We start from the raw sequence: 22,156 nt of genomic DNA, 5'->3' as shown, positions 1-22,156 counted from the left end.
AGCTGCTGGTTCAAAAGGAGGCAGGGTGAGTTTTTCCAGCACAAAATGGCCCCTCTCAGATACTGTTTTAGAAGAGGATGAGAAAAGATGGGAGGCTCTGTGTTGTAATGAGCCGAGATGGCAGAGGCATGAATTGTTATTGATGAAAAAGACAGGCCCTTGTCAAGCATCTCAGTCAAGTATTGTAAAATCAGAGGAATATTTGGCTTTGTTGTGTCCGTTCCTTGTGCTTGGTTCCAAGCACGGAATCTCTTCCATTTATCAGCATAAGATTTTCTAGTACTAGGCCTTCTGGCTTCCAAAATGACATCCATCACAGATTTACTGAAAGGTGTTGCTTGAATAATTACATCAGCCATGCTGCCAGGTTCAAAGTTTGGAGCTGATTGTGCAGAATTTGATTGCTCTGTTGAGACAGTAGAGGAGGTATTTGAGGCAAGTACCAAGGAGGGAGTTGAGACATATTCCTCAGAATTGGGTACCAGTGCCGTTTAGGCCAGTCCGGGGCAATTAGGATCATTTTTGGTTTTTCCTGTAAGACCTTGGGGAGAAGAGGCAGAGGAGGAAAGGCGTAGACTGATGGGTTTTCCAACTGAAGGATAGGGCATCCACTTTCCATGCTTGTCTGTGATAAATCCTTGTACAGAATTTGTCCAGTTGATAATTTTGGGGAGAGGCAAATAGATGTCTGGACTCCCCCATTTATCATGCTAAAGACTTGTGGATCCAGTTTCCACTCGTGAGGGTCCATAAGATTTCTGCTTAGGTCGTCTGCCAGAGTATTTAGTTTTCCTGGCAGGAATTCAGCTTGAAGATGTACTTGGTAAGTCAAGGCTGTGTCCCACAATGCCATGGCTAGTCTGCAAAGGGGGTAGGAATGTGTACCCCCCTGCTTGTTTATGTACCACATAACCGTGGGGTTGTCCGTCTTCATCAGTAGTTGTCCTGGATGAAGTAAGTCCTTGAAGGCTGTCAGGGCATTCTGAACAGCTAACATCTCTTTCTGATTGATATGCAGATGCATTTGTTTTGGGCTCCATATGCCCTGAATGCATCTCCCCGCCAGGTGGGCCCCCCCCCCCAAGCATAGTCTGATGCGTCTGTAGTTAGGGTTTGGGTGGCAGGGGGGAGAGTGAAAGACCATCCCATGTTCTGGTGACATGTGTCTGTCCACCAAAGAAACTCCTATTGTAGGCACAGAATGAGAGGAATCATCGTTTCCAAACTGCGACTATGTTGACTCCATAAACTTTTTAGATACCGCTGTAGTTTCAGTTTCCTCGTATGCAGTCTTGCATACGGAATTAGTAAAATGCAGGATGCCATGAACCCCAAAGTCTGCAGAATGTGTCTTGCAGATTACTTTAAACAGATGGCAACAAAAACCCAGTTAACAGTCAGTTGCCTTTGTTTGTCTGGCGTCAGATAAGCCATCTGGGCAGTTGTATTCAAGCTTGCACCCAGGAATGTAATTTTTTGAGAGGGTACCAGTTGTGATTTCTTTTCGTTTCTTGTGTACCATAGGCATGTTAGAAGCCTTTTTTTTTTTTTAAACGCCAGATGAATAAGAATGTCCTTGTTTTCTGCTTGAATGAGACAGTCATCCAAGTAAGGATAGATTTGTATCTTCTTTGTCTGCAAAATGCAATTACTGGTGCCAGGCACGTTGTAAAGACCCTGGGCGCAGTAGATAAGCCAAAGGGCAGTGCAGAGAATTGGTAATGCATAAAACCTGCCTTGAAGCGGAGGTAGCTTCTGCACGATTCCCTTACTGGGATATGCAGGTATGCCTCTTAAGTCTACAGTCATTAACCAGGCGTTCCTGCCCAGCATGGGCAGAAGTTGTTGTAAAGTCAGCATTTTGAATTTTGGGATGTCCAAGAATGTGTTTAAAATCGATAAATCCAGTATTTGACGCCAGGCATTGTCTTTTCTGGGTAACAGGAACAGTCTTGAATAAAAACCTTGTCCTTTTTCCAGCTCTGGTTGAATAGCCCTCATATCCATGAGGGACATAACTTGTTTCTGAGCCTCTGCCCATTGATTTTGTGGCAGATCTAGCCAACCGTTTGGAATTGGCAAGATATGGAAATGAAATCTGTACCCTGGGATACTATGTTTAATACCCACTTGTCCTGGGTTAACAACTGCCAATTCTGAGCATGAAGTGCTAATTTTCCCCCCAAGGGGTCTGCCAAAAGATAAGTGCTAGGTCATGGTAGAGGGAAGTCATTGAGACTGCTTACTGTAGGGTTGTGCTTTGTTTCCTCCAGATTTGGGGGTAGAGGCACCAAATTGCTTAGACCTGCAAGAAACCTGTGATTGGTATCTAGAGCCTTTTGAGCGTCTGGATTTGCCTTGTGAGGCTCTGTTGGACACAGGAAAGGACCAATTTTTAGTAGGCCAGTGTCTGCTGAATCTGGGTGGCTGCACTTGTAAGAAATCTTTTACAGTTTGCATAGATTTAGCTTGGTCTTCCATTTTCTTTAAAACCTTTTCTGCCTTATTACCAAACAGAGCATCATGCTGTAAAGGTGCATCCAACAATTTAGCTTTAACATGATCAGGCAGATTTTGCTCCTTGAGCCAGGCATGCCTTCTAATTACAGATCCAGTAACTGCGGCCCTGCAAGAGGCCTCCAAGGAAATCAAAACCACATTGCAAAGTATGCTTTACAACCTGTTCTGCTGCATGCAATAATTCCTGTAACTATTTTCCACACATTCATTTTCTGTTTCTATAATCCCATAACATGCTGTTGATATTTAAGCATATGAAACTGGCAGTTTAAGGCCCTAACAGCCAAGGTTGCAGACGTATAAACCTTCTTTCCCCATCTATCCAGTGCCCTGGAATCTCTATCAGAGGGAGTAGGATTCTTGGCTGTAGAGGTCTTTACACCTTTGGGACCCTGCGAGATATTTTTATTCAAAAATCCTGCTGCTGATTCTGAAACTATGTGGGAGTCAGGAACCCTGTAATATCTGTCTGGCTTACTAGGAGCCGGAGGTAGGGAATCAGGAACCATGCTTGATTTTGAAAACACATCATCAATGTCTAATACAAGAGGTATAGCCAAAGGCCTATGCTGAGGAAGAAGGAAATCCCTTGGCCTCTTGTTTGATTCTGAGAAATCCTGACTCTCCCAATGAAAATGTTCCCTTAAAGTATGTAAGGTTTCTCCAAAAGAAGATTCTTCTGCATCTGAATCCTCACAGGGTGGTACAGAAAATTCCTTATCAGAAGAGGAATCAGACGAAATAGAAAACTGATCTGAAGATTCATAATCAGTGTCTTGCCTAGGCCCTCTTATCAGGGGTGGGGGGGGGCCCTGATCAAGGTAATTAAGTCCTCAGCCATTTTGATCATCTGTTTTTTAGGCATAGGGGCCTGAGCACATGGCTCATGCTTCATTTTTTTAGCCTTAGAGGTAGTTTTTGAAGCTGGCGCTGGTTTTATATAGAAATGTTGAGGCCTGAAAACACCCTCAAAAGCTGGTGCCTGCTCAGCGGCTCCGGACCCATACAAGGGAGACACATTCGCAGGTACAATACTGACAGCATACCGGACTCCGCATGGGTCTCGGTAGAGGACTGCGACTCAAACGTAGCAGGTATCAGGGGCTGCAAAAATGCCTGAGTACCAGCGAGTGGCTTAAGAGCAGCTTCGTCATTGGTTTTGGGCCTCAACGGTCTTGTCTGTCCTTTTGTTTGCGTTTTTTATGAACTCCGGTAGTCGGATTGCTATCAGACGACGACATTTCAGGGTAATTAAATCAGTTTCCAAAATATTTTGAAGCAAAGATATACAGACGCTTAACAGTGCATTGGTTAAATCTAGCACAAAACCGACAGCAAGGCACGTTATGATCTGGGCCTAGGCAAGGAATACAGTACAAATGAAAATCCTTATGAGGTACTTGCTTCCCGCAAGTAATGCAATTATTAACTTTTACTGACATCGGTAAGGAGCAAGAAAAAGTTTCCCCAACGGGGTACTTAGCTTTAACTGAAGACTTCGGTCCTGAAACTCGAATGCGAAAATTTCAGGAGTTGGCCGACCAGCACTTGAGAACTGCTTCTGGTTCGGGCACCGCGCAGCAAGAAAGACTGAAGAAAATTGTGTTGGCTGCATGTTTTATACCCCTGACGACCTGACGTCATGGAAGAGGAGACAGCAACCGGCGCAGGACCCAAGACTTTGATATTCAGGCCTGCCAGAAGATTACCCAAATGTAATGACTGCAACAGTGAAACACGAAGATCATTTTAGTGACATGCATACTTGGGCAGCCTACCACTCTCCAGAAATACTAGTAGTCACAGAAAGTTAGGTTAAACAAGATGTAAAAAGAAGAAGAAGAAATCTTATCGCAGAGTTATGAAACAAAGACTTGACAACACACAAAGGGGGTGGTTGGCCATTATTGGTAAGAATAATTTAAACCTCTCTAGGTCTCGTACAAAACCACTCCCACTCTTCAATACAGAAATTATAGCATCCTTGCAAATTAATGTTCACAAAAGCCTTTGCACTGCAAGAGCTTACTCTCCTCCAGGAAATAACACAGTTACTGAATTCTCTCTCTTGGGCATCAAGCATCTCTCATTCAAGACAATTTTAGGAGACCTAAATATTGACTGGCAAACTATTGATAGCAACAGTTCTTCTAATGTCATTAATCTATATGGTTTCACTCCACTTATTTCAACTTTCACAAGATAAAACAAAAATTCTGTTAGAGCTTCTGTCTTAGATTGGCTTCTCTCTGTAATGCCCCAGTAATGCCCCAAATAATATATTTTATCAATAGGTACCTTATTGGATACTTTAAGTAACCATCTATCCATTTTCGCAAGAAGGCATCATAAACCTAACCAAAAACAGCATCAGTACAACCTTGCTCATAACTTCTCCTCCTCTAGTAAGGATCAATGTATCACAGCACTAAAAATCAGTCAACTGTTGTGTTCTTCAAACCCTTCCACTTTATGAAGCTGTAGCTGTGTTCAAATCAATATTCTTTAACATAACAAATGAACTAGCTCCAATAAGAACTAAAAGCATTACACCAAATCCAGCACTCTGGTTTTCAAAAAGAACTAAATTGCTCATTGAAAAGAGAGAGAAAGACGGCCTGAAAATACAGAAGTTACAAACATACCTGCCCATAAATACTATAAATATCTTAGAAATGTCAGTTTAAAAAAATACACTACAATATTAATATAAAAGCAGCAAATAACAAACTTGAGTCTCTGTACTCCACTTTCCTTGCCAAAATTTGGCATTCTCCTTCCTCTCTCTACAAAATACAGCAACCACCAGCACATTTAAGGCACAAACTACAGAATACTTAAAACATACTTCGGCATTGTACATGCATAAATCCTGGATGAGAAAGGTCCTGCCAGTTCTCCTATTTTTCCAACACTATACCCTTAGTTCTTGGTCCAGTGTCTTCCTCCTTGTCCCACACCTCTCAATCTTCTTCCTTCAACATATCCTAACACACACACTCAAAATTTAATACTAATCTTCCATGTCCTCTTTTTCTCTCCTCCTACCAAATTCTTTTCCAAATGTTTCATAGCTCTTAAGATGCTGCTGCTTTTAATTAATGGCACTCTGTTTAAAAGTTGTATTATTTGTTAACAGTTAAAAAAACAAAGTAAACCGAGGTATACTTAAATCCAAACAAAACTGCTGAGGGTAGGCTCCAGAATCCACAAAAAACGTCTTCAAAGGATAGTTAAAACAGTACTGTAATATGTTTAAATCATTCATAAAGATAGTTTTTACTGATGTGTTTTTATATGGTTATTTACTGAGCGTTTGCAATGAATGTTGTGTCTTTAAATGGATTAATTGAAGTCATGTGGTTTGATTAAGTGTTTTTAAGAAGGTGTGCTTTGTATGTACACCTGAAGAAGCTCAGTGTGAAAGCGCTTGTGTAGCAATAAAGACAGTACTGTTTTAACTATCCTTTGAAGACGTTTTTTTGTGGATTCTGGAGCTTACCCTCAGCAGTTTTGTTTGGATCTGTGTGCTTATTTTGTATTTCTGCAGAGGTACCTGGTGTTCTTTTGGCACTTTTTATATAGTCTTGATATATTGTTCTCTGCCTGAGAGCACCTAGACTATGGCCAGTGGTATAGAAGAAGTAGAACTGGATTATACACCTACGGTAAATCTTCAAAATGTTCAAATAGCTGATGTGAACGTTGATTCGTTTATTTCAAGAGTGAGAGATCAAGAAAATCCGCTTTTTAAAAAGAATTTGACTGTTTAAGGTGTTGAAGAGATAGACATTGATTATTTAATACTCAGAACAGATCTGTTAGAAAGAGAAATGTGAGGCGTCCGTGGTTAGGATTTGAGTAGGTTGAGGAAGACGAAAAGGTTTTCCTTCGTTTAAAGTGCATGCCCTGGACCACCAGAGGAACTCCTTCTGAAGGCAGGGGATCAGAGGAATCAGAATATCCAGATCGTGGTAATGCTGTGACCATACACTTTTCAGATACCATTGAAGCTTTCTCATGTGAAGCCTTGTGTTTGGAATCAACAGAATGCAGGAAGCCATGTAGCCCAGAGCCTGCAGGAATTTCCTTGCAGTGAGCTGAGATAGAGTTGCCAAGGTGTTGAAAGTAGAAGCCAGCTGAGTTTGTTTTTCTGCAGTGAGGAAGGCCCTTTGTAAGGTTGTATTTAAGAGGGCTCCCAAGAATACCATTTGTTGAGAAGGGATCAAATGTGACTTTTTTATGTTCACTGAGAATCCCAGTAGGAGGAGAAGACGTTGAACAAAGTCCAGATGTTGAAGCAGAAGATCTTTGCTGTCTGCCTGAATAAGGCAGTCGTCCAAATAGGGGTAAATCTGGATCCCCTGAAGTCTGCAATAAGCCACTACTGGTGCCAGGCACTTGGTGAAGACTCTGGGCGCAGTAGATAAACCAAAGGGCAGAACAGAGAATTGAAAGTGCCTCGAACCTGCCTTGAACCTGAGGAATTTCCTGCGTTCTTGCCTGATGGGAATATGTAAATAGGCTTCCTTTAAGTCCAATGTCACCATCCAGGCGTCCTGAGAGAGCATTGGAATTAGCTGCTGCAGAGTAAGCATCTTGAATTTTGGAATTTCCAAAAAGGTGTTTAACACAGAAAGGTCCAGAATAGGTCTCCATGAGTTTTGTTTTCTGGGAACCAGAAACAGTCTTGAATAAAACCCTTTTCCCATTTCCGAGAGTGGAACAGGCTCTATGGCTCTCATGGCCAGAAGAGCATCCACTTGAGTTAAGGCCTCTGACCATTGACGTTTTGGCAGATCTGGCCAACCGTGAGCCCTTGGCAAAGTATGAAAGTGGAATTTGTAACCTTTTAAAATCACGTCCAATACCCATCTGTCCTGGGTAATATGAGTCCAATTTCTGTAAAAAAGAGACAGTTTTCCTCCGAGAGGGGCATCCAGGTGAAGGGGCCCTGAAGCCCAACCGAGAGAGTCATTGAGTTTGCTTTCTTTGAGATTGGGATCTGTCTTCTCCCCTTCTAGGTGAAGAAGCAGTCCATTGTCTAGATCTGTAAGAGGCCTGGCCTTGACCACGACCTCTGGCGCCCATATCTTCCCCTTTGAGGCCTGTCAGGCGTGGGAAAGGACCAATTTTAGAGGGCCAATTCCTGGAAAATCTAGGAGGCTGAACTTGCAAGAAATCTTTTACAGTCTGCATAGACTTTGCCTTTTCTTCCATCTTTTTAATAACTTCCTCAGCCTTAGATCCAAAAAGAACATCATGTTGAACAGGGGCATCTAATAACTTAGCCTTAACCTGTTCAGGTAAACTTTGTTCACGAAGCCAGGCATGTCTCCTAATAACAGTACCAGAGGCAGCAGCCCTGCAAGAAGCATCCAAAGCATCAAAACCACAATGTAAGCTATGCTTGTTCACCTGTTCAGTAGCATGCAAAACATCCTGAAGTTCCTTATCCTCTGCACAAGCAGGTAGGGAAGCAAGCTTTTGCTTTAAAACAGACAAAAGAAATTGCTGATATTTAAACATATGAAACTGGCAATTTAAAGCCCTTACAGACAGGGTAGCAGAAGTATATACCTTTTTCCCCACCTGTCTAAAGCACGAGAATCCTTCTCAGAGGGAATAGGATTTTTAGAAGTAGCAACCTTAGCAGCCTTAGAGCCCTGAGAAATAGTTTCAGGATCCACAGAAGGGTTTTTAAATAAAAATAAATGAGAGTCAGGAACCCTATAAAATCTATCAGGCTTAGAAGGAGCAGGAGGCATGGAATCAGGATTCAAATTAGCCTCAGAAAAAGCATAATCTACAATGTCCAAAACAGGAGGGATAGCTAAAGGCCTATGCTGAGGAAGAAGAAGAAATTCTCTAAGCCTCTTCTTGGAAGCAGAATACTCCTGTCCTTCCCAATGAAAATGTTCCCTCATCTCATGCAAGGTTTCCCCAAAAGAAAAATCCTCAGGCGGAGAGGCCGAGGGTAGAGAGTCCTCAGCATCCGAATCCTCATAAGGGGGAAAGGAATAATCCTGATCTGAGGAAGAAACAGAAGATACAGAAGCCTGGTCAGAGGAATCCAGAGAAAAATCCTGTCGAGGCCTTTTCTCAGGAGGGGGGTGAGAACCCCTAATCATTGTAAGCAAATCTTCAGCCATCCTCAATAATTGCTTTTGTGTCGTGGGAGTGGATTCAGAAGCAGCTTGAGCTGGAACTTTAGACTTTACAGGAGTCTTTGTCTTTGCCTTTGAAATAGTGATGTGAGTAGGCCTGAAAACCCCCTCAGAAGCCGGTACCTGCACAGCGGTTCCGGACCCATCTGAAGGAGCGACGTCCGAAGGTCCTGCAGCAGTTAAAATAGTGGGCCTTGATGGCTCCCCATGGGAGTCCGTATCGGCCATCGGTTCAGAAGTGGCGGACGACAGGGGCTGCAAAAGCACCTCACTGACGACAGCCGAACCGGACGCTGGCTCCAGCTGCAACGAGTCCTGTTTGGACCTCGGAGGCCTGTCTTTGTGCTTCTTTTGGACTCCAGTAGTATCCGACGACATTCTATAATTGAAGCGTCTGCCAAAATAATTTAAAGCCCAATCGTACCTGCGCTTGATAGTACGAGAGTTGAACCTGGCACAGAACAGACAACAAGAAAAGTACAGTTTTGTACCTACCATAAATGTAGATGTTCGAGGATCCACATTGCTGCAGTCCTAACTATTGGGTAGTCCGCTGTCCAGTCGGCCCGAATACCAAAGTATATGGCTGACGTCGGTCAGGGCGCATTAGACTGACGTCAGTACGTCAGGGTACTAATGCGCATGACCGACGTCATATCCTCAGTCTTTTCTTGCCCCAGATGTCAGAAGACCCTGAAAAGATAAGGCCAAAAACCAAAAACTCCCAACATACCTGCACCAAAATATATATATATATATATACAAAATATACAAAATTAGCAGAATATAACCTCACCTACACAACCACCCGAAATACAGAGGGAAGGAGGAAGGGTAAATTGGACTGCAGCAATGTGGATCCTCGAACATCTACATTTATGGTAGGTACAAAACTGTACTATGTTCTTCATTCCACATTGCTGCAGTCCTAACTATTGGGTAGAATCCCAAAGCAGAGGTAAGGGAGGCTGGCAAATCATAAGGAAGCAGGAACTGACAACATGCCCTGCAAAATAGCTGTGGCAAAACCAGCCCTAGACTTAGAGTAGAGAGGAAGGTGATAATGCTTAGAGAAAGTATGCACTGAACTCCAAGTAGCTGCCTCCAAAATATCCTTAGTTGCCACCGCTCAGAAATGCTGTTGAAGTGGCAGTAGCCCTAGTGGAATGAGGCCTAATCCCAGCTGGAATCTCCTTGCCATGATGGGAATAACAAAATGTAATGCAACACCCAATCCATCTAGAAATAGTTTGTTTTGACACAGGCTTGCCCTGAGAACTCAAAGCAAAAGAAACAAACAACTGCTGAGACTGCCTAAAATCCTTAGTCCTGCTCAAATAATAACGCAATTGCCTGTGTACATCTAAAGTGTGCAAAATCTTTTCCCCTTTATTTTGGGGATCTGCATAAAACGTAGGCAAATGAATAGTTTGGTTTAAAGCCACACTAGAAACCACTTTAGGCATAAAGGAAGGATTAGTGCGTAATGATACCCTATCCTTATGAAAAATCAAAAAAGGCTCAACCGCCATAAGGGCCTGTAACTCAGAAACCCTTCTTGCAGAAGTAAAGGCCAACAAAAAAGCAGTCTTCCATGACAAGTATTTCAGTTCAGCAGTAGCTGCAGGCTCAAAAGGTTGTAGAGTAAGTTTCTCCAACACAAAATTGAGATCCCAAGCAGGAGTAGGAGCTCTACGTGGGGGTCTTATATTCTTTGCCCCTCTAAGAAATTGCTTGAACAAAGGATGTGAAAACAATGGTGGGTCACAATCATAGTGAGCTGAAATTGCTGCAGCATGAATCTTAATGGAAGAGAAAGACAAACCTTTGTCCAATAACTCAGTAAGATATTGAAGAGCCACACTCAAATTAGGCTCCGAAATCTCCAAATTCTTTGCTGCAGTCCAAAATAAAAATCTCTTCCATTTGTCTGCGTACACTTTCCTTGTACTAGGTCTTCTGGCTTCCATAATCACATTTAAAACTTGTTGAGGAAGTTGAGACCTGCTGTCTTTCAAAACAGAATATGCCAGGCTGTTAGATGAAGAGAGTGAAGCTTGACATTGAGCAGACGACCGTCCTTCTGAGACAACAGATGTGGAATCAAGGGTAAAGGCCATGGAGGCTTCTTTACCAGACTCCTCAGTAATGGGTACCAGTGCTGCGAGGCCAATCTGGAGCTATTAAAATCATCCTTGGCTTGTCTTGTCTGACCTTTAGAAGCACCTTTGGAAGAAGAGGCAGAGGTGGAAAGCATACACATGAAGATTTTTCCAACTGAAAGAAAGAGCATCCACTTTCCAAGCTGTGTGATGAAACCTCTTTGTGCAAAACTTTGGCAGCTGGTGGTTTAGTGGAGAAGCGAACAGATCTATGTCTGGAGTTCCCCAGGACACTGTCAACTTTTGAAATACATGAAGATCCAGTTTCCACTCGTGGGGATCCATGATTTGTCTGCTTAACACATCTGCTAAGGAGTTCTGTGCTCCCGGCAGAAACCTTGCCTGAAGAGTTAGTTGCAAGCTGAGCGCAGTCTCCCATAAAATCATTGCTTGCCTGCACAATGGGTAAGAATGTGTTCCCCCTTGTTTGTTGATGTACCACATGACAGTTGTGTTGTCTGTTAGAATCAACACCTGCCCTGGAAGAAGTAACTCCTTGAAAGCCATTAATGCAAACTGGACTGCTAACATCTCCTTCATGTTGATATGTAGATGCTGTAGTCTGGCAGGCCACTTGTCTTGTATCCACTTTCCATTTAGATGAGCTCCCAAGCAATGTCTGAGGCATCTGTCGTTAGAATTTGACTCGCCTCTGGCCGGGTCACAGAGAGTCCCTTGTTTAGGTGACATTCCTGAGCCCACCACAAAAATTCCTTTTGAATGCAAGGTATTATTTGAATGACAGTGTCCAAATCCTGGCAGTGCTGTGTCCATACATTTTGAGATACCATTGTAGCTTCCTCATATGCAGTTTGGCATTGGGAAGCACCAGAATACAAGATGCCATGAACCCTAAGGCTTGAAGGACTGTCCTTGCAGTCAGCCCGGACTGAAGAGATAATTGATGGAAGTAACTGGAAAGATTCTTTTGTTTGTCCGGGGTTAAAAAGGCCATCTGGGCTGCTGTATTCAGTCTCACACCCAGAAAGCACATGTCTTGAGAGGGTACTAGACTGGACTTTATTTCGTTCACAGAATACCCTAGGCATCTTAGCACTGCTATGACAAATTCCAAATGCTGTAGAAGGTCTTCCTTTTCTTGAGCCAGAATCAGGCAATCGTCCAAGTAAGGATAGATTTGAATTCCTTTTAGCCTGAAGTAAGCTATCACTGGAGCCAGAACCTTTGTGAATACTCTGGGCAGTAGATAAGCCAAAGGGCAATGCAGAGAACTGATAATGAGAATTTCCAGCTCGAAAGCAGATACTTTCTGCAACTTAGTCTTATAGGCACATGAAGGTAAGCTTCCTTGAGATCTAAAGTTACCATCCAGTGATCTTTGCCCAGCAGAGGTAAAAGCTGTTGTAACGTCAACATTTTGAACTTGGGAATGTCCAGATAAGTGTTGAGGATAGATAAATCCAAAATTGGTCTCCACGTGTTCCCCTTCTTCGGTACTAGGAACAGGCGAGAATAAAATCCTAGGCCCCTTTCTGGCACAGGAACGGCTGAATGGCCCCTATTTGGAGTAACAGAGAAATTTGCTTGTGAGCCTCTTGTCTTTGTAGAGGAGGAATGTCTGGCATGCCTTTGAAAGGAGGCAAGGTATGGAAATAAAACCTGTAACCGTGGTGAATGATATCCAGAACCCATCTGTCTTGGGTAATTAAATCCCAATTTTCTTTGAAAAGAGACAGCCTTCCTCCCAGCGGTGCTGCCAGGCGAGAATGAACTGGCAGCTGAAAAGGCAGGTCATTGGGTCTGCTTACGAAAGGACTGACCCCTGCCCTCACCAGAAGTCTGAGCAGGGGAACTCCCTGTCCTAGGCCTAAAGAACCCTGAGCTCTGCCCCTACCACGTCTAGACCTACCCCTAGACTGGGAATCATAAGCAGGATAAGTCCATCCCTTAGCAGGCCAATTTCTACTAAACTTGGAGGCTGCACCTGCAAAAATCTTTAACAGTTTGCATAGACTTAGCCTTGTCCTCCATTTTCTTCAAAACTGCTTCTACAGGCGAACCAAACAACACATCAGACTGCAAGGGAGCATCTAAAATCCGTGTCTTAACATGCTCAGCTAAATTCTGATCTCTCAACCAGGCGTGCCTACGAAAAACAGAACCAGTGGCAGCCACCCTGGAGGAGGCCTGCACAGCATCAAAACCACATTGCAAGGAATGTTTACCCACCTGTTCAGACACATGAACTAAATCCTGCAACTCTTTACACTCAATACCTTCCGCCAGAGCATCCACCTTAGATTTCAACTGTGAAAGAAGATAATTCTGATATTTTAACATGTGAAACTGACAATTCAACGCCCTCATGGCTAAAGTGGAAGAAGTATACACTTTCTTTCCCCATCTATCCAAAGCCCTTGCCTCTATCAGGAGGGACAGGATTTTTAACAACTGAGGCCTTCACACCTTTAGGCCCCTGAGAGACAGTTTCGGGTCTGCCCTAGGACTCTTAAAAGATACTTATGAGCTTCAGGCACCCTATAATACCTATCCGGTTTAACTGGGGCAGGAGGCAAAGAATCAGGATTCAGGAAGCCTCTGCAAAACATCTTCCACCACATTCAAAACAGGAGGTATAGCTAAAGGCCTATGCTGGGGTAAAACAAGAATTCCCTAAGCCTTTTCCTGGAATCAGAGAAATCTTGACCTTCCCATTTAAAATGCTCCCTCATGGAATGCAGAGTCTCTGAAAATGAAAAATCCTCAGGAGGGGAAGCTGAAGGAGTAGAATCATCCACATCAGAATCAGAATAAGGAGGGTACTCCTGCAAGTCTTCAGCCGAAGACTCAGAAGCCTCCGAGCATTGCTCAAAACTCTCAAACTCAGGTTCCACCCTAGGCCTCTTATCAGGAGGGGGCATAGAACCCCTTATCATAGTAATCAAATCCTCTGCCATTTTAAGCATATGTTTCTTAGGCAAAGACCCTGAAGCACTAGGGGAAACCCCCACTGAAGCAAAACTTGGCCTGCCCCTCAAAGAAGCCTTGGAAACAGAAGGGGAGGCTCTGACCACCTTAGGAAGAGAGGGAAGAACAGCCACCTGAGAAGCCCCCTCAGCCTGGCCTACTTCCTGAGAGGATACATCCTGTAACAGTAAAGTCTCTCCCTGAGACTCCAAAGAAACACCTGGCAAAACCTCCGGCTCCACTGAGCTCTCTAAAGAACCGACGTCTGGGATTGTCGGTTCTTCCACTCTAGGCTTTGCTGTTTTGTCCTTGCGTTTTTTAGCCGAAGCCGGCGTCGGAGCATCCGACGGCATTTTATAATTACAACGCTTCCCAAACACTAACCTGGCACAGTCTATTTATTTATTTATTTATTTATTTATTGCAGTTGGTTTGCCAGGATAGTCCATTGGGCCATGAAGAACCCGTTTTCAATGGAGTCCTGGGGAGAAAAGCTCCAAAAACAGAAAATAGAAATACATTAACATTTGCTCCAAAAACAGAAAAATAGAAATACATTAACATTTGATAGTAACTAACCTTCTCTTAATAGTGCGTTTGTTAAATCTAGCACAAGAGCGGCATCCAACAACGTCGTGCTCAGGCCCTAAACAAGGTATACACAAAGTATGGTAATCCCTATGAGGTATCTGTTTCCCACAAGAAATACAGTTATTCACTTTTTCTGACATCCGGTTAAATACTGAGGCAAGAAAAAAACAAAATATTTACTTAGCCAACTTTGATTCGGTCTGAAACTCTGGCTTCAGAAACTTTCAGAACGCCAACCTGCACTCGCAAAATTGCTTCTGCATCGGACCATGCGGCAAAAAAGACTGAGGATATGACGTCGGTCATGCGCATTAGTACCCTGGCGTACTGACGTCAGTCTAATGCGCCCTGACCGACGTCAGCCATATACTTTGGTATTCGGGCCGACTGGACAGCGGACTACCCAATAGTTAGGACTGCAGCAATGTGGAATGAAGAACATCGTCGTGGTCAGGGCCTAAGCAAGGTAGACAGTAAGAGTGGAAATCTTTATGAGGTATTTGTTTCCCACACGCTATACAATTATTAACTTTTTCTGACATCGGAGGAACAAGAAAAGATTCTAGCGGGTACTTAGCTTTGAGAAGAGAAGTAAGAACTTCGGACCGACAACAACCAAATACGCTGTTCGAAAATCGCCAACCAACGACTTGCGAGCTGCTTTCCACCGCACGGCAAGAAAGACTGGAGAAGATGGCGTCGGCTGAGGGCTATGTACCAAAGCGTACTGACGTCAGGGTACTAGCTTATACAGCCGACGCGGGACCCAGACTTTGGGATTCTGGCAGACCTCGGGCTGTCTGCCGGCAGGAGCACCCCACAGTTATGACTGCAACAGTGAAACACGAAGAACATATTGATTATTTAATACTCAGAACAGATCTGTTAGAGTTAGAAAGAGAAATGTGTAAATTAGCATGAACACAATACGAGAAGTTCCATCTTGAAGCATGTCTGGCAGAGAATTTGATACCGCGTGGGCTGAAAGTCCTGAAGATGCCTGCTCAGACTGACTGCGATACACTTCTCGAGTGAAAGGCAAAAACTTAATATTGCTACCAGTCTTGGTTATCTCAAGTTACTTTCTAATGCAGCAGAGAGAAGAGAGGTGACATTAACAAAGTGAAGAGTAAATACTTGCACTTGTGTAAAATGTATAATAATGAGACATTTTTTAGACTGTTAGACACAGTTGACAACGTTGACTCGTATAAGCGGAAGCTTTTACAGATAAAATTGAAAAAGTTTCAGAAAGATAGTCATGATTTCTCATTGGGCAATATTTTCACCTGGCCACGTGATGTGACGTTGAGTGAATCTAGTCAGCAGATTACTGAGTTGGAGGTGTGTAAAGAAGTAGAGGCGCAGTCTATAGAGCAGAAGAGAAACGAAATTAACAGCGTGCATGAGAAGGGTTTGATTTATCATGAAAACTCTGCTGATGGTGTCTTCCAGTTGAACGTTTCTTCTAATAATGCTGTTGTTCATCAAGGTGCGAGGAAGAAAGTCATTTTGACTACAGCCGAGGTACACAGGGAAGCTGAAAGTGACATATTGATTGCCCCTGATGTGCGAGTGTCTGCAGTTGCCGATAAAATTCCTGATAAGATACAGAGCTTTGGGCTAAATTTTCCACTGCCCATGAGAGACGCCTTCAGTGAATTGGAATGGAGTACAATGACAAAAAAGTAAACGCAGAGGCAGAAGCACGACCAGGTACAAGAGGAAACACGACGAAGAAATGGACAACAGGTATACAATAAAGAAAGCGTTCCAGCAAGTAAAACATTAGTAACCAATTTATCTAAACATGTTTTATCAGAAATTGAGTTAAATGTTTTACAAAAAAGTTTATCTTTTATACCTTCCACTGATATGTGTATTACTGACATCGTTTTTGATCTAAAGATGTTCACAAGAAATTTGACTTTAAAATATATGTTTCAACAAACACGATACTAGTTCGTTCAATTTTAGAAAATCAAGTACTTTTGTTCCCAAACAAACAGCACTTATTAATGCGTTTGAACAAATGTGTAGGTCTGCTATTTATAAGGTGTATAATGACAGGAAACATAAAAGTAAATGGCACAATTTGGATAGAGATGAATTTGAAGCTTTACATCGCCTTGAGAAAGATACTGAGCTGGTCATTAGACAAGCTGATAAGGGTGGACGGATTGTGTTAGATGAAAATGAGTATGATACCTTAATGTATGAAATGTTAGATATTAATTTTTATCAAAAGATTACATCACCACCAGTGAAAGAAATGGTTGAATCCGTCAACAGTCAGATTAAAGTATATGGAGCATCTTGAGATGTTGAGTAATGATTTAGTTAGGTATTTCATAAGTACTAAATATGTTATACCTATAATACAAGGGTTACCGAAGCTTCATAAAGACCCTAATAGACCTCCTATGAGACCGATGGTCTCAGGTAGCGGGTGGTGGACAGAGTCTATTTCAATTTATCTGGAGAAAAAATTAAGGCCTATGATTGATATGTCTGAATATGTTTTGAAAGACAGACACTGAGCAATTTTTGCATGATCTGTATGAATTTACTAAATTAGGGCACAGTTAGTGAAAATTTTATTTTTGTAACTCTTGATGTTGTTTCCTTATTTACTGTCATTCCAAATGAAGTAGGGATAGAATTTTTGAAAAAACTGAGGTTTAATTTTGGACTGTACAGTGCAAATAAAATAGTTTTGTTACAGAAAATGTGTATTGTGCTTATGAACAACGTGTTTTTGTTTAAGGATCAGATATATTATCAAAAAAATGGTGTGGCCATGGGGAGCTCATGCTCCAACAGTTACGCAAATGCAGTTATGTTGACATGGGAGGCAGAATATTTAATTAAAAGACCATTTAGTGATTTGGTATTATTTTACAGGAGGTTTGTTGATGACCTTTTTATTTTATGGAAAGGTACTACATCTGAACTAACAGCATTTGTTGAATATATTAATGGCACAACACAATTCTTGAAATTCACTCTGAATTACTCATATGAAGGCATACATTTTTTAGATGTATATGTAGAGAAGGATGGGCCGGATAGGATATCTACTAGGTTATTTATGAAGGATTGTCATGTGAATAATTTATTATCTAAAGAAAGCATGCATCCTGAATATGTCTAAGAATGTGGCTCGAAATCAGTTCTTTAGAGCTTCTAGGTTGAATGTTATAAATGAGGAATTTGAGAAGCAAATGACTAGGACCAGCTATGAACTTGCAGAAAGGGTTATGATCAGGGTGTCATAGAGAGTAGTGCCATGGCTGTTAGGCGGCTGAGAGAAACAAGAGCTAAGCCTTATTTATCTGGAGGGTCCTACAGGAAAATAAGGAGAGGAGACAATAAGCTTAAGGTCTGTGTTTCTTATTCAAGGGATGTAAGAAAATATACAGACATCATTAATGATCACTGGAAAATATCAATGACAGATACACATATTAGTAAAAATAATAGGGTCGAAACTAAAGTTTACTTTTAAGAACAAAAAGAATTTGAAGAGAAGATTATGCAATGTTAGAGACAATACTTATGAAAAGGTAACATACGGAACTAAACCATGTGGTAAGTGTGCACAATGTGTATATATTAATGAGGATGTAGTCTTTAGGCATCCTGATAAGAGTTTTTGATATTAGGGTTGATGCAACTTGTGGGACTACCCACGTGGTTTATTTGGCCAGTTGTTTGGCCTGTAATTGTTTTTATGTAGGCAAGACGGACCGTAGTTTGAGAGAGAGAATTAGGGAGCATATGTACCACATAGGGAAAGGGTCCAGAATTAATGCTTTGGCCAAACATGTTTTAAATACGGGTAAAGAGCATAGGTTTCAATTTATGGTTGTTTCTAGGACTTATGAGAGTATAAGGAGTGGAGATATTTGGGATAGGACTGAAGAGATAGAAGCAAAATGTATTGTTATGTTAAGAGCCAACCATGGCCATGGGCTCAATGATAGTGTGCCCATCAAACCAGTCCTTAGTAGGAGAGCACTACGTAGGCAGTTTGTTTTTAATTTATTTTTAATAAAAAGTTTTTGACATATGTAATATGTTTAAATCATTCATAAAGATAGTTTTTACTGATGTGTTTTTATATGGTTATTTACTGAGTGTTTGCAATGAATGTTGCGTCTTTAAATGGATTAATTGAAGTCATGTGGTTTGATTAAAGTGTTTAAGAAGGTGTGCTTTGTTTGTACACCTGAAGAAGCTCAGTGTGAAAGCGCTTGTGTAGCAATTCTGGTTCAGCGCAATCTTCTCACCCCCCTCCCCACCAAAAGGGCAAATATCTATCCCAGCAGAGTGCTGCCCCCCTGACATCTCAGATGCTCAGGTAAGAGCCGCCCTCTCCAAAGCAAAAAACAGCATCAATGGGACCAGACGGTGTCCCGGGCTGCGTCCTACATGAACTCCAAGAAGAGCTAAACCCAAACAAAACTACTGTTCAATCTCAGCCTTACTACAGGATATGTACCCAAAGAGTGGCATACAGCAACAGTGGTCCCTCTCCACAAAGGTGGTGCCTCAACGGATCCTGGAAACTATCGCCCCATAAGCCTGACTAGCTTGGTCTGCAAAGCTATGGAAAGGATCATCATGGACCTCATAAAGATATTGGGGACCTACAGACACTGGATCCTACCCAGTTCGGCTTTGTTAAGGGCAGATCCTGACTCTTAAACCTGGCTGATTTCTTTGAAACAGTCACCAAGGTCATTGATGAGGGGAAGGTGGTCCACACAGCCTACCTGGACCTCGCAAAAGCCTTCGATACAATACCCCACTCAGGCATTATAGATAAGCTCACCAGCTTAAATATAAACCCCTATGTCAATAGATGGGTTGCAACCTGGCTCAAGGACAGAACCCACATGGGTTAGAATTGCTGAAGCCATGTCAGACTCCAAACCAGTTACAAGTGGCATCCCACAAGGCTCAGTCCTGGTACCTCTCTTGTTCGGTGTATATATTTCTCGGAGGTACAGGCCAACACGGAAGGACTGTAGCTGACCAAGTTCGCAGATGACTGCAAACTGGGCGCCATAATCGACTCTCCAGCCGACACAAGCATCCTCCAAAAGGGCCTCATAGAAACAGACAACTAGTGCCAGAGCCATGGCCTCAAGCTAAACGCCAAAAAGTGTATAGTCTTCCCCTTTGGCAAAAACAAAGTGCCCACAAATTACCACATAGGTGGTAATCCATTAAGTACAGAAGAAGTAATTAGGGACCTGGGGACCCAAGTTGATAGCAGTCTCTCATTTGACAACCACGTGGCCAAAGTGGTTAGAAAAACATTTTATATAGCCCACCTAATCATGAAGGGATTCACATCTAGATCAGGGGAGGTCATCGTGCCTCATTACTCATCCCTCATCAGGCCCATAATTGAGTACAATGCCCCTTTTGGGATGTACCTTACCAGACACCTGCAGCAACTGGAAAGACCCCAAAAGTACCTCACCAAGAGGATCAAAGGGCTCAAACAGATGCCATATGCTGCCCGGTTAAAGAAACTCCAGCTCTACTCAGTGGCATACTGCCTGTTCAGGGGCGATCTGTGCCGGACGTACAAAGCCATGTCCAACCCGGAATTAATGGACATGCTGCACCTCAGAAAATCCAAATCCCATCGAGCTACACGCTCGAGAGACTTGAACCTCAGCACTGGAATAAATAGGACATGCTGGAGGGACAGATTCATAACCCAGAGGCTCCCTTCACTATGGAATAAAATCCCAGTCTAGGTTAGGCAGAGTCCCTCATTGACACTCTTCAAGAGGAATCTTGATGAGTGGATGGGAGATCGTAGGTTTAACCTGGGTATCACTTCTGTGTCACTGTTAGACAGAGGCACAGTATACTAACCTCGAAAAAGGGCATAGCAAAATTTATTTAAAATGGGTGGCAAAAGCCAAACACATTCTGGCTAGGCTTATAAATGCCCTAGGGCAGATTGCCTAGTATGAACCTATGAACCTAATAAAGACAGTACTGTTTTAACTATCCTTTGAAGACTTTTTTGTGGATTCTGGAGCCTACCCTCAGCAGTTTTGTTTGGATCTGTGTGCTTATTTTGTATTTCTGCAGAGGTGCCTGGTGTTCTTTTGGCATTTTTTATCTAGAGGTATAAGTTAAGTAATTTCCCCCCCCGAGAACTTTTACATTTTGTATATTTGTTGATTAGATGAAGAAGTACTAAGTAGAGGTACACAAGTAATGTTGGAATTTTTCTGGAGCTTTCTCTCTGTGCCTGTGCAGAAAAGGGGTAGCTTTCTGACCAGTTGGACTTTCCCCAGTACACAAACCCAATAAATAAATAAAATTTCAACAATGCTTACAACTAAACATTCAAGCACCTGTCGGCACAGCTGCATTACATTCTTCTTTGTGTCCGTTAATTAATCTGAAACATTCCTTGTGAAGGTTGCATGCTTTCCATAATATGTTTTGACAGGCTCTCCTGCATCATCCCAAAGACCTGCAGGTAGGTAAATTTGCAATGTTACAATATGCTCCAGATGTTTGTGTGGTATGCACACATATGTACTTACCCATAATTTTAATTAATTTGTTACTACCTGAACATGTACACTACCAACATTAATCTGTATTGCACTGTCTTACTGTACCACCTTCTTATCTTCATCTGTATCTTAATTTGTTCAATTTCAAGTTACTTTTGTCATAATGTTTGGTCAGTCTTATAGCAAGTGTTGCAGCTGAAAATGTCTCTGAACAACCCACTGACTCAGTTAACAAATGGATAAATAAAGTCATAAAACAGTCTAGTTCCTTACATTCAATGCTTGCTGGGAATACCCTAGCTTTACACAACCTCTTAAAAGGACACAGTGGGTATTTAAAAGAAAGGGATATTTCTTTAAAGCAACTATTGCTGACTTGTGCCCAAGATGTGGCCAAAAATGGTCCATGAAACTAGCCCATTTACACATGTCAAACAAACAAAATAGCCCCACTGGGATTTAGCTAAAGTGAGTATTTAATGAAAGTGTTCCTCCTTGCTTTCCTATAATTCTCACAAAAGCCTTAGAGCTCTCATCCCACAACTTGTATACATAAAAGTGCCCCTTTATTTGCACTGGTGGGCACTGTGCAAACAGCAGTCTAGACCCTCATGTATGCACTAGAAGTGCATCTGTAACAAGATCCAAAGCTGTGCTACGAATTCTAACAGAGTTGCTTTTTACATACCATATAAGAAAATCTCAAGAACTTTGCCAATGGCACCAACTGCCATTTAGGGAATTGGTTGTGCCTACCTTTGTTTCCCTAATCTCAATCTTTAGTCTCTATCAAAGAGCATTTTTGCAAATGGGATATTTCACCCACCTCCCACTTAAACATAGCAGCAGGCAGCCAATACATATATTTCTAGACCCACTTACACAATGACTGTTAAACTCAGGTTACTGTGGCAACAGTTACAAACACCGTCTCATTGCACTACTGGACTAGCCAGCACTTTTTGAACAGTACAAGTAAAATCTTTAATATGTACACAACAGCTAATTGAAATCCTTGGCATTTAGACTGGCAGATTTCTCAACCCTTTCTCCACTGTGGTTGGATAAGTGGAGAAATGAATCTTGAAAAGAGGCAACACGTTATCGAACAAAACTGCAGTTCTTCTCATCACTACCTGCCAATTTTTCAAGTACAGTAAAATCTTCAAGAAATTTTAAAGTGCTCTGCGAATCTTTACAAATAATTTCTTAACCCAAACAAGGAATTAAA

The 22,156-nt window shown here is 42.2% G+C and overlaps 1 protein-coding gene across 1 annotated transcript in view; it reads right to left on the bottom strand.

Annotated features, from left to right (window-relative positions):
• The window catches only part of STOML2 (stomatin like 2), a 693,656-nt gene that overhangs the window by 653,402 nt on the left and 18,098 nt on the right, over nucleotides 1-22,156 (bottom strand). The gene's annotated exons all lie outside the window — the stretch shown is intronic.

Source organism: Protopterus annectens, chromosome 1.part1 (assembly GCF_019279795.1).
Source record: "Protopterus annectens isolate FY-2018-M chromosome 1.part1, PAN1.0, whole genome shotgun sequence".
Classification (NCBI taxonomy): Eukaryota; Metazoa; Chordata; order Ceratodontiformes; family Protopteridae; genus Protopterus; species Protopterus annectens.
The sequence above is the reverse complement of the archived record's forward strand: the minus strand, read 5'-3'. Positions and strand labels throughout refer to the sequence as shown.